Source organism: Oreochromis aureus, linkage group 15, assembly GCF_013358895.1.
Source record: "Oreochromis aureus strain Israel breed Guangdong linkage group 15, ZZ_aureus, whole genome shotgun sequence".
Classification (NCBI taxonomy): Eukaryota; Metazoa; Chordata; class Actinopteri; order Cichliformes; family Cichlidae; genus Oreochromis; species Oreochromis aureus.
In genome coordinates, this window is record NC_052956.1 from 30,060,783 (window position 1) to 30,073,159 (window position 12,377).

At 36.5% G+C, this 12,377-nt stretch overlaps 1 protein-coding gene and 1 long non-coding RNA gene across 2 annotated transcripts in view; one reads left to right on the forward strand and one right to left on the reverse strand.

The window, feature by feature from the left end:
* LOC120433160 (DNA polymerase zeta catalytic subunit-like) overlaps positions 1-12,377 on the reverse strand; it is a 122,305-nt gene that overhangs the window by 47,181 nt on the left and 62,747 nt on the right. The window lies entirely within an intron of this gene.
* Positions 6,976-9,631, forward strand: LOC120433162. The gene is made up of 3 exons (XR_005608371.1): positions 6,976-7,144; positions 8,323-8,349; positions 9,605-9,631. It is a non-coding gene; the product is annotated as an uncharacterized LOC120433162 (long non-coding RNA).

The window sequence follows — 12,377 nt, forward strand, 5'->3', positions numbered from 1 at the left end:
TGGGTAATCATAGTATTTCTATGTATTCCTGCCAGCTCCTCAGGGAGCCAATCCTCTGTGAGTACTGTAATTTTCAAATTGACATATCAAGTCATGCATGACTTCCCAACCAGCCCATCACATCTGACGGCTGAGACATTCAAATTTCCATATTGGGGCTTTCATGGGTTGTAAGTCAACCACTCATCCATGTCATGTATCTCTACAAATTCATATTTTTACTTTAAACACACAACACTTGACAATCCCCCATCTCTTCTGAACAAAACAGTGTAAGAATGACCGTTCTAGACCCTACGGTTAGGAAATTATAGCCATTTGTTTGAGAGGAGTCCTCACTATGAAAAAATAGACTGAACAAATCCTGTCTCTGTGCTGCGTGTGTGTAAAAACAGGTGCACCTGTTTTGGCGGGGAAAAAGTACATAGCCTTTCTGATTGGTGGATTAAAATTAAGCAGCTCCAGGCTTTTTGACCTACCTAGAAACATACAGGAAACACTGTATGTACAGCCCCTATTTGTTCACTTGCTTCTGCTGCTGCTGCTTGTGTGTGTGTGTGTGTGTGTGTGTGTGTGTGTGTGTGTGTGTGTGTGTGTGTGTGACAGAGAGAGAGAGAGAGAGAGAGAGAGAGAGAGAGAGAGAGAGAGCGTTTATGGGTGTATCTTATTGTGTGCCTACTGGTGGTGGTCAGAGGGCCCGGTGGCGCCAGTGTCCAGCAGCCTCACCTCTGTCAGTGCGCCCCAGGGTGGCTGTGGCTACAACGTAGTTTGCCATCACCAGTGTGTGAATGGGTGAATGACTGGATATGTAAAGCACTTTGGGGTCCTTAGGGACCATAAAAGCGCTATATAAATACAGGCCATTTACCATGTCCATATTTGTAATTGTGCAAGTTATTACTATTATGCTAAATTATAGTATTTCTGCTACTTTTCGGTATTTGTGCTAAATACAGTATTTCTGCTAAATCTTAGTATTATTGCTTAATTATATTATTTGAGCAAAATCATAGTATTTGAGCATATTCTTTCTATTTGTGCCATAGCATAGTATATTTGCTGAATTACAGCATTTCTGCTATGTTGTAGTATTTGTCCTAAATCACAGTATTTGTGCAATGTTTAGGTATTTTGTTTAAATAAAGTATCTATGTAATCTGGTACCATGGTTGCTAAAATCCTATATTTCTGAAAAGTTATCTTGTTTCTGCTAAGTTACAATATTTATTCTAATTTCTGCTGCTAAGTTCTGCTATGTTATTGTATTTCTGCCAAGTATTATGTTTTCTTTACATTATTGCAGTTCTGCTAAGTAATTACATTTTTGCTAAGTTCTTATGCTTCTGCAAAGTTATTACAATTTTTTGCAAAGGTTTTACAATTTCTGCAACTTTTCAGCTTTTTCAGCTAGTTTCAGCTGACAGCTTCAGCTTTATAGCATCCACACTGCATTTTCGCAGGAAATGCAAATTTTTCTAGTTCTTTATACTTTATTGTGTGGATGCTTTATGCATCCACACTATTGAGTTCCTGTTTCTCTTTATTCTTTATACTTTATTATTCTAGTTGCCACTTTTTGTACGTTTTTTGGCACTTAACTACTTTAACAATTTTCAGCCGATTTTCACCGTTCAAATTTTAAACTATTCTGCTATTTCTGCTAATGATGGCTATGACTTTTGGTATTTTATGCTATTATACTTTTTAAAATATTAAGCTTTTTCCTTTAATTTGTCCCATTGAAATGAATGGAAACTTCCACAATTCTGCTAAAACTTGCTTGTTTTTGAAACTTAACTACATTCTCATACTTTCGCCTAGAACAACCATTCAAACTTTAAAATGTTCACAAATTATTGGGCTATTCATTAATGATTCAGCTTTTTCATATCTGTTACCGTTTTCATCTTATCCTCTTTAAGTTTTGAGTTTCATTTTTGTGATTTTTCAGAAAATACATGCGTTGTTATGGTTGCTATGCACTTGGCTTCCAGTGTGCCACTGTAGGTTTCGCAGTCTTCTCTTCATGTCCGAACAACTTCTTGCTACTTGCTCAATTTTCACTCAACTTCCACAAATTATACATCAAAACGTAGGCATTTTTGCTGGCTTTCAGAAAATGTCACCATCATTGTTGTGAGATTCATAGAATTTTGGCAAATCTCCTCAGACCAACACAAAGTCTGAAAACTCTCCATAGAAAGTCAATGGAGAGTTTGTTCAAAATCATCGCTTGATTTCTGTAATGACAGGCATATTCGAATCGTCATATCTCCTTAACGGCGAAGTTAAAACATGAGGCTTGTCCCGTATATATCTTCAGACACTCCTGACGCTCACAATTCAAGAATTTTTTTCTCACCTATTACCGTTCTGAAATGAGTTAGACTTGTTTGAGGGTAGGAAATTAGTCCTTCGCTCAAATTTCTTCAGATTTCAAACTCTGAAATGAACCACTTTTTTCTCGTCATATCTTTTTTTTGGATTTCCACAGAGACCTGAAAATTTCCATGACTGTTCACCAAAGCCTGCTGTCTCTTACGGTGAAAGAATGATATCGATACTCCAAATAGATTTAGAGTTAGAAAGCGTTGTTTGAGGGCAAGTCAAGGCAGTTTTCGCTGCCTCTACTCAGTTATGGTGCATTACAAGTCAAATATCTTTAATAATTCATATTTTAATGATAAATTGTAAACACTTTAAGATTCCCCCATCTCTTCTGAACAAAACGGTGTAAGAATGACCGTTCTAGCCCCTACGGTTAGGAAATTATAGCCATTTGTTTGAGGGGAATCCTCACTATGAGAAATAAACTGCAAAAATCCTTTCTGTCTCTATGCTGGGTGTGTAAAAGCCTGCACTTGGTGCACCAGTTTTGGCGGGAAAAAGTACACAGCCTCTCTGATTGGTGGATTCAAATTCAGCAGCTCCAGGCTGCTTGACTGACCTAGGGACATACAGGAAACACAGTATGCACAGCCACTGTTTGTTCACTTGCTGCTGCTGCTGCTGCTGTGTGTGTGTGTGTGTGTGTGTGTGTGTGTGTGTGTGTGTGTGTGTGTGTGTGTGTGTGTGTGAGACCCTTTTTATGGCAGCATGTCATTGTAGGATTCAAACTGATTATATTTAGACTGGTTGACTCGATTACATCCTGTGTGTGTCTCTCTCTGTGCATTTGTGTTTCCATTTGTGTCCATAATTGTAATTGTGTGTATCTGCTGGCTGTTATTTCTTTCTTTTCTTTTTTTTTGTCAATTTTTACCTTTCAACAAGCACATTTGAGCAACCCTTACCATCAGCATTTTTTCAGCTGTCCATTTTGCTTTTTCAATTTTTCTATTTAAGTTATTACTATTCTGTTAAATCATACTATTTCTGCTATTTTATAAGATTTATGCTAATTATAGTATTTCTGCTTAATAATAGTATTTCTGCTGAATTATAGGATTTCTACCAAATCATAGTATTTCTGCTACTTTTTGGTATTGGTGATAAATACAGTATTTCTGCTAAAACATAGAATTTCTGCTATTTTATAGGATTTGTGCTAAATGTAGTATTTCTGCCAAATACTATGATTTCTTCCAAATCATAGTATTTCTGCTAAATTATTATGTTTCTCTTAAGTCACAATGTTTTTGCTAAGATGTGATGCTACTGCTCCATGTCTGAAATACATTACAGAAAGCCCATGTCTCTGTCGGTGTGAGCAAGGGATGCAGCTGCACTGACAGGGACAACTACATAGCCTGATGAAGCAGACAGAAGTGACAGCTCTGATTGGTGGATTCAAATTGAGCAGATCCAGGCTTTTTGACTCTCATAGATACAGCTGAAAATATAAAGCTGAAAAAAAAAAAAAAAATTACCCTGAAAAAGCCGATGTCAGTGTTTGAAGTTTTTAACTTCTAATAACTTTACAGAAGTGTGTGTGTGTGTGTGTGTTTTTGTCTGTGCTTGTGTGACTCAATTTTTATTCGCAGGTGACCAGCATCCATTAGTGTATTCAACTTGACCAGATTCAGACTGATTGACTGGCATAGAAACACACAGGACACGTTTGTTTGTCCCTGTGTGCCCTTGTGTGTGTATGTTTGTATGTATGTCTGTGTTTATGCTTGCATCCATGTTTTTGCACATTGTTTTCTGAATATGGGTTATTTATCACTGTGTGTGTTTGTCCCTATTTGTAAACATTGCTAGGCATCTCATTTTGCCTTAGCTTTGTGTATCTGCTGGCAGTTCCTCTGTAACATTTCTAATGTTTCTGAGAAGTTTTCACAGTTGAACAACAACTAATTTTTGAGGAAACTTCAGCTTTTTGAAGCTGGCTGTTTTGCATTTCCAATATTTCCGCTAAAGTATTACTTTTCTGCTAAATTATTACTTTTCTGCTAAATTATACTATTTCAGCTCCTATGTTGCATTTCTACTATGTGTTACTATTATACTACTGTATATTAAGTTATACTCTTACACCATTTCTTCCTGGTTTTTAGGTTTGCGCTACATATTAACATTTCTGCTGTATTACAACACTTCTGCAATGTTGTACTACTTCTTCCAAGTTACTATGTTTCTGCTGAGTTACAATATTTCTGTAACTAAAATAAATTTTAGCAGGCCTCAACCCGCCATGCATGTTAACCAGGTAAAATAAATATTTATGTAGATATTTTGCAAATATTTATTATTCATTTTTAGGAGCATAGTGCTTTTTCCAAATTCAGGTGAAGGCCCTTTATGCGCTGAAAGCCCAAAGGTGATATAAGGATCAGTTTTTGTTTGATACATGGACAATTCAAGTTCAGCTTTTCAATTCATTTAAGAGAGACCTTCAACTGGATGTTTTTACTTTTTGTTATTTTTAAGATGTGTCCATTACATAAATAAAATTTCATTTACTTTGTAGCATTTCATGGATTTCATAAGCAACACAGTATAGTTGTTTATACAGAGCATAAAGGTAAAAAACAATGTGTGAAGTGTTATCTTCATTTCAGATGTCAAAAAGTATTTGTGGCTCCCAGTGTTTTCTTTTTTCGTGCAAATCGGGTCCAAATGGCTCTTTGGGTCTTAAATGTTGCTGACCCTGGTTTAGATGGTTGTCTTTAAAACCTTCACTGAAGAGTCTTGTTGGAGAAAGCCACACCTTTACCTCACTGCAGCAGGGGTGAACAAGTGGGTGCAAGTCTATTTAGGTTAGAATCCATATGATTATAACCAATATGTATTAGAATAAAATAAATAAATGTGCAATGAACATGTCAGGAGTCACTGTTGAAAACCCTCATGGCAGTGGGGTTAAAGTACCTCCTGAACCTCTGATTCCTGCAGTGCAGCGAGGCGAGCCTCTGCAGCTCCTACTGTCCTGTGAGGATGCTTAGGTGAACACCAACACCAGCCCCTTGGTTTTGTTGTTCAGGAGAAGACTGTTCTTATTACTCCAGCCAGTTAAATAAATATATCATAATACAGTACATTTTAACATAATGACCTTATATTTATTCATGACTTTTAACCATAATTTCAAATTAAAATAATCATGTTTGAAATATTTATTCAACTTATAGAATTAAATCTCTGCTAGTTGTTTTCTGTTCCAAAAATATCTAGTTTAATACTATTTAAATTTACATATATTTTTGTAATTACACAAAATTGGCATTTTCAATGCCAATGCCATTACACAAAATTGGCATGGCGGAGTTTCCCACTACCCGTGAATGCCTCTTATTTTACGTCTCTGGCTGACTCCTGAATCTCCTCCCACTCTCTGCTTGATCCCTGCCGGTAAGCGCTGCTTCTCTGTCTCTCTTTTCTGAAATAAAATGTCTATAAGCTGTTTGAGTGATTTACCGAGTTGTTGTTAGTGACTTATAGAGCCAGTCAAGTATAAGTCATATTAAAGTAACACAATGGCTGCTTTGTTAGTGAAACGTTGTAATTTTAGTATTTAAAAGGAGTGTTTGGTAAGCTAGCCCTAACAACCAAGTGCTAACGCCTAGCCTAGCTCCTATAGGCCCAGTGCAAAATGTATTTGGTTCATTTGATTGTTTAATACAGTTATTGTGTTGTATTTGGTTCATTCGGTGTGTTAGTGTTTCTGAGTCTTTTAGGAAGCTGAAGTTAGTTCTCCTCTTCACAAATCAGTCAGTTAAAACGGCCTCATTCTATAGGTTGTAAGGTAATAAGCCGCCATCTTAGAACCACTGATAAGCTGCTGAAGCAGCAGGGTCGGTAACTTCAAAGGAGCCATTTTACCGCCTCTGACAGAAGGCCGGGAGAAAAGAGTCACGTGCCTGTGCCGGTGTGTCTGTGTTGTGGGTTAATTAACAGAAGGAGAGAGAGAGAGTGAGGATAAAACACATAATATAAGAATAATAACATTTCTTAACAAGAAGAAGTTTTTTTTAAATTAATCAATTTTAGTTTTTTAGTTAAATTTTAAGAACTGTTTAACAAACACTAGTTTGTGCAGACTGGTTTTCTTTTTAAGTAAAACCTACACCTGCAGCTCTGTTTAATTTTTCACAAAGTGAGAAGTTAATAAAATATAAAAAGGCCACCTTCAAATAAATAAAATGCTGCAGTGCGCCATTAATATTATTAATATGATATGTACATATTTAAAACAACAGCATATTAAATGATACTAAATGATACTGTGTGCAGGTGATAATATTTTTAGAAGCAGAATTTGAATGCAGACCAACTGAAATGTTGAAGCCTACAAATATATCATCCAAGCTTTCATTTATGATTGTTCATGCTTTTAAATTAAACTTTATCAATTTGATAAAGTGTGCAGTGCTAGGTGTAGCAAATCATTGCTTATTAAATCTGTGTTATCTAATAGCACCAAACTAATAGAGCTATCACATAACTGAGAAACTTGTGTGGCTTATTACAAATGGATGAAACCACATTTTACCTTAATGAAGACAGTAATCTTTAATAAGGTGTAGAAAAAGAGGTGAGTTGTTTGTTGCTGTGGTAAACAAAGAAGTGTACTGAATCTTTTGGACTACACAGATTGATGTAGTATTGATTGTGATGCTGATCTGAGTTGTCTCATTCTGTATTTTTGTGCTTTGTCTTTTGTTACACAGAGTGAACGAGATCTTTGGTTTTGCCTTTGCTGGTAAGTAAACAGTGATTGTAACTGAAGCAGTATGAACCTGGCATTGCGTAGCACATTTGGCAACTTAAATACAGTTTGACCTTTTGTGATATGTTTCCATTTACTGATTGGCAAACACACAGGATTTGTGACCTGTAGCAGCAAAGCCCCACACAGGACCCTCTGACTCTCCCTGAAAATGTCCCTGAAGTTTAATAGCCCATTTATGTATGATTTAAATTTCTTATGGCTTATCAAATCTAAACATAACTAAATGTCAGATGTCTTTATACAGTTGTTCATTTTCTCCTTATGTTTGTGGATTTAAGTAGCAGACAAAACAATTAAAGTGTTTTAGGGGAGTCAGTATAAGTGGTTGCTCAAACACTTAAGAGCTGCACAGGTATTGATTTATATTGTCTCTCAAATTCTGATGTATTACATTAAAGTCAGAACATTGTAGAAGTATTTTGCCTGACTCGGTATAAGTAATAGCTTTAACAGTAATAAAAACGAAGAGAACCAGAGGTGTGAGTGGACATTGTTAGGTACATTACAGCCAGTGTGTCTAATTAGTTTATTACTTATTTAGTGAATATAATGTGTTTTAAAATTAGATAGAAAAGTTGCCAAAAGGTACACTGCAAAAATTCATAAATATTCCTAGCAACGGGTACAATGAAATGACTTTTTAGTGTAATATTTTAAGACATTTAATTTTAATTACAAAACATGGTGCACCTCTGCTATTGTAACATGTTAATATTTAAATGTATTTTAAGATTTACATATTCATGTCAGACATGATGAGGTTTTCTGTTGCTTCTGATTTATATAATTACTTTGTAGCTAACATTTTTAAAAGTTTGGGTTTTTCACACTTTATTAGCACTGACCTGTTGTAGAAAATGTTGGAGCCACAAGGCTTCTGTGTAGGAAATATTTGGTATATCCTGCACTTGTGCCAATTGATGGCTATTCTTTGCATTTCTGTAGTAATGAATGCTTTTATTACACATGCCATGTGAGACGCTGCAGTTCATTTATCTCCTCTTTACACTACAGTAAGCTCATAAAGCCTTAAAGTAATTGAGGATTTTACTAGTTAATTTGTGTCACAGTAAATTGGATTGTGTGTGAAGAGGCTCCACAGTCTGAATCATCAAACAGTGATCTGATGAATTGTTTCCTTTCTCTAGACTGCTGATCTGATCGTCTCAAGTCTGGTAAGTAAAGGTTTGTCTGATGTGCAGTGCTGGGAAATGTTTCTCATTATATGAGATTCAGTTTAGTGCTGTGAGTCAGCACAGCTCTTGGCAATTATCAAATAATAGAAAAGTCTATGAAAATATTTCCAGACTTACAAATCTCTCTTATCATCATACTACATTTTTAATTAGGCCCTAATATCGGCCATGCTAAGTTTATTGTAGATTTAGCGGGGTGTGTATTAAACATGCCCCATATTTGACTGAAATATGTAGAAACTGCTGTATAGGAGTCATCTGTCTCCAAATTTTTCATTTTGCCAAAAGTCATACTGAGTAAATTATTTTTTACTTTTATGTTAACGGCTCCCCAGACATTATGATATAGTGTTGTACCAGGTAAGTACACACAGAATCGGGAATTTGAGACCTTTGGGCATTTAGGAACATGTGAGTTGAGTGCATGTGAAGTGTTTAAACCAGGTGGTCTGAAACTGTCTGCTCTGACTTCATTGTGTGGGTTTAGCTTGACCATATAATGTTTACAGTAAGTTACTGTAGCACCACATCTTGGTTTACAGACTCTGTTTGTTTTTATTGTGTTAATAGAATGCAAAATGTCCTTAGAAATGTTCCACCACCATATGTTAAACATTTTCATTCAGTTGAATCTAATAATGTACTGTACAACTCTTCAGGGTGTAATGATATATATGTTCTGTATTTTTCGGACTGTAAGGCGCACTAAATTCTAAGGCACATTAAGTCAAACAAAACAGATAAGTCAAACTTTATTCAACTCATTTACAATAACTCTCAAAATTGTTCAGTTGTAAGACATAAAATACAGAACAATTCACTCACTTTTCAGGATTTGTGTATTGATGAATGTGGATTGATCAGTTTGAAATCTGCTTCATAAGCATGGCTCTCAACAGGTGCCAGGCCCTTATATACACACACACCATATTATGTTGAAGCACAGTACGAATTACTCTACGAGGGTGCTGACTATGGTAGCCATGCTCCAACAATACATCAAGTGGTGCTGCTTTGTAGCTTACCAAAGTCATACTAAAACATTTGACAGATGCCATGAGTGCCGTGTACCACATAGAATTGGTTTGAAATCAGTAAACACAACCATACATAAGGTGCACTGTCTATTTTTGAGAAAATTAAAGGCTTTTAAATGTGCCTTATAGTCTGAAAAATACAGTAAAGCCAGCTTTATTGGAAGTGTGTCTAATTCCACTTTCTTTCTGTCTTACAGGTGACCTGCTGCAGAAAACCCTCTCCCTCTATCATTAACAAGCAATTCAGTCTGTCCTATCACTCTCCCTCTCCCTGCTCCATCTTTTTGACAAGCCATTCTATCTTCTATCATTTCTCCGCCATGAGCTCTATCTAAGTTGACAAGCTTGAACCTGAGTTGAAACGCAATCCTGTGACTTGAAATCAAGTTTTACCAGAATCTAAGTTTTGGAATTGAAGTTACCAGAACTTCGTCAATCTGTTTTCAGAATTCTGAGAGATCTCCGCTCTCACTGCTCCATCTTTCCTGTCGTTAAACTCTCTCACATCCAGTCATTTTGCTGGAAATTACAAGTAAAAAGTTGAATATACAGTAATAGAATTACAGTATAGTAGAACTCACTGTAGAAACTACTTACAGAGCCCTACATTTGTCATTTTAATTTTTACATTACACTTTGGAATAAACACTGATAGTTTGGCTTACGGGTGCTGTTACTTTGATAAATTATATAAAATACACACCTTTTTCAAGGTTTATTTGTAATAAGATAATCTGGTTATTTTGTAATACATACATTCAGACTTATATTCACATAAACAATAAATTGGATCCAAATATATTTTTCAAGTCTGTTTCATTGGCTATAACATTTGACTACAAGTTTATACTATTATTATTTAAGGACAAACCCTTTTTGTCACTCAGTGTAAGTATTCGTTACAGTTGTCATCTAGAGGCTGCCCTGAGAACCCAGACTTCCTGTTTCCTGACTGCTGCAGAACATCCAGCTGAAGAATCCCCATAGCCTGTCATCTGATCACCACACCATCACAGCTCCTTATATTTGCTTTAAATTTTAAATATCTGAAAGATTTACACAAAGTCTACTTAAAAGCTAAGAGTTTAATTATAGCCTGTTGATTGTTGAGATTTATTCTGCATATTACTTTACAGAAGTATAGACCAATTTGTTATCCAGTCTGGTTAAAAAAAATAGAAGTAATAATATACAGTTTTTGAAAAAGGTACAATAAAACAGACCAAAGTGTTTTCAAAGAACTTTAAATAAGTTAAACTAAATATTGAGTTTGTATTTAAGTGAGCCTTTTACATCAATTCTGATAAAGCTCTGATTTAAGAGAAAGTTGAGGAATCAGTTTTCAGTGTTTACAGGTTGAGTTTTGTTTACATTTGTGTATAAATATAAGGTCCAGTTTGTACTTGCACAAAATGCCAAGAAAAGGTCAAAGGTCGCAGTCCCAGAAGCTTAGATGGCAAAAGCAGAAAGAACAGGTAAATGTTTCTCAGAGCGGTGAGGAGGGTAAGGTGTCTGTTACAAGTATTCCCAGTCCAGAAGTGCAGAGCAGCGTTCAGACAGCCGCAGTGTCTTATGCAGATGTGGTAAAGAGAGGTGTTCCCTCAGCATGTGTGCCAGATGCTAAAGTACAGCAGGTAATCCAGACTGAACCCCAGGTAACTGTGCAAACGCAGCATGATGGAGAAGCTCCAGGACCGTCTCATGTACAGGTTACAAACAGTGAAAGTCGTCCACGAGTGAGTAGCATCTGTGCGTCCCGAAGCCAGGCTTCTGCTAAGTATGGAAAGTACAGGAATCAGCAATGCATGGCGAACAGTTTGGTTTTCCTGTCATTCTTACACGAGGATGAATTCATTACCAGAGCAGATCTAAACCGTGTGTTGGACAAAGGCCATGCCGTGTATTCAGATGCCAGAAAGAGGTTTGTGAACAGCGTGTTTCTAGCCTGTGATGAGCTTCCCACAGTGGTCACCAGCCGCAGACACGAGTATCAAGTGGACATGTCTCAGTTTGCTCATTATGGCACATTTGATGGTACAAATCATCTTCCGAGCCTTGAACAGGGACTACAGTGTTTGGCTTCAGCGGTTCGCTATGCTTTGCTAGTCATGGGAGGAACCGTCATTGCAGTTTGCAGGCTGACTTCAGGTGAATACGCATATTTTGACCCTCACCCACGTAAGTCTACAGGAATGCCATTGTCGCTAGCTGTAAGTGGTGGAACTGCAGTTATGTTAAAATTCACACGTCTTAACGACATGATTGACAGGATCAAACGCTTGTACCGAATGTTTAGCATCGCGCCATCCTGCACTTATGAGCTACAGCCTGTCGAGTTTCACAGTGAAAACCCTGCTGACCAAAGAGATGCTGATGAAAACAGACAAACAGCTACAACTGTTCCAGCACCAGCTTTAAATGAACCTGAATTTGAAACCCCAAAATCCACTGAGCAGACACAGAAAACTGTGACCGACACTTTAGCCACTGAAGTGATGTCATCCAGAGTGGATTATTCAAATGAGCCAGCTGCTGAGCTGAACAATCGTCCTTATGATTATTTAGAAATAGAAACCCCTGCATCTTCTGTAAGAGACACTCAGGTAACAAAAGAATCTGTTCCTCAGAATGATTTAAACACTGCCTCCTGTTTGACTGAGACAACAGAGGAACTCTCACATAAACTGTTGAAGCTTAATAAACAGCAAAGGAGAAAGATTAGGAGACGATTATTGGTCCAAGAAAATCTTCCACAGAGAAAGGAAAATCAGAAAAGAAAGAAAGACAGACGTACACTTTTGATGAAAGCTTTAAGGCAAAGAAAAAAAGATTCTAGTAGAAAGTCTCATGATTCTGATCACAGTAAGAAAAAGAGTGTGTACAAAAATAATCTGTATAAACTCAATGCTACATATAGAGAGAAACAGAGAGAACATTTTAGAAAAATCTATAGAGATAGTGCTAAAATTA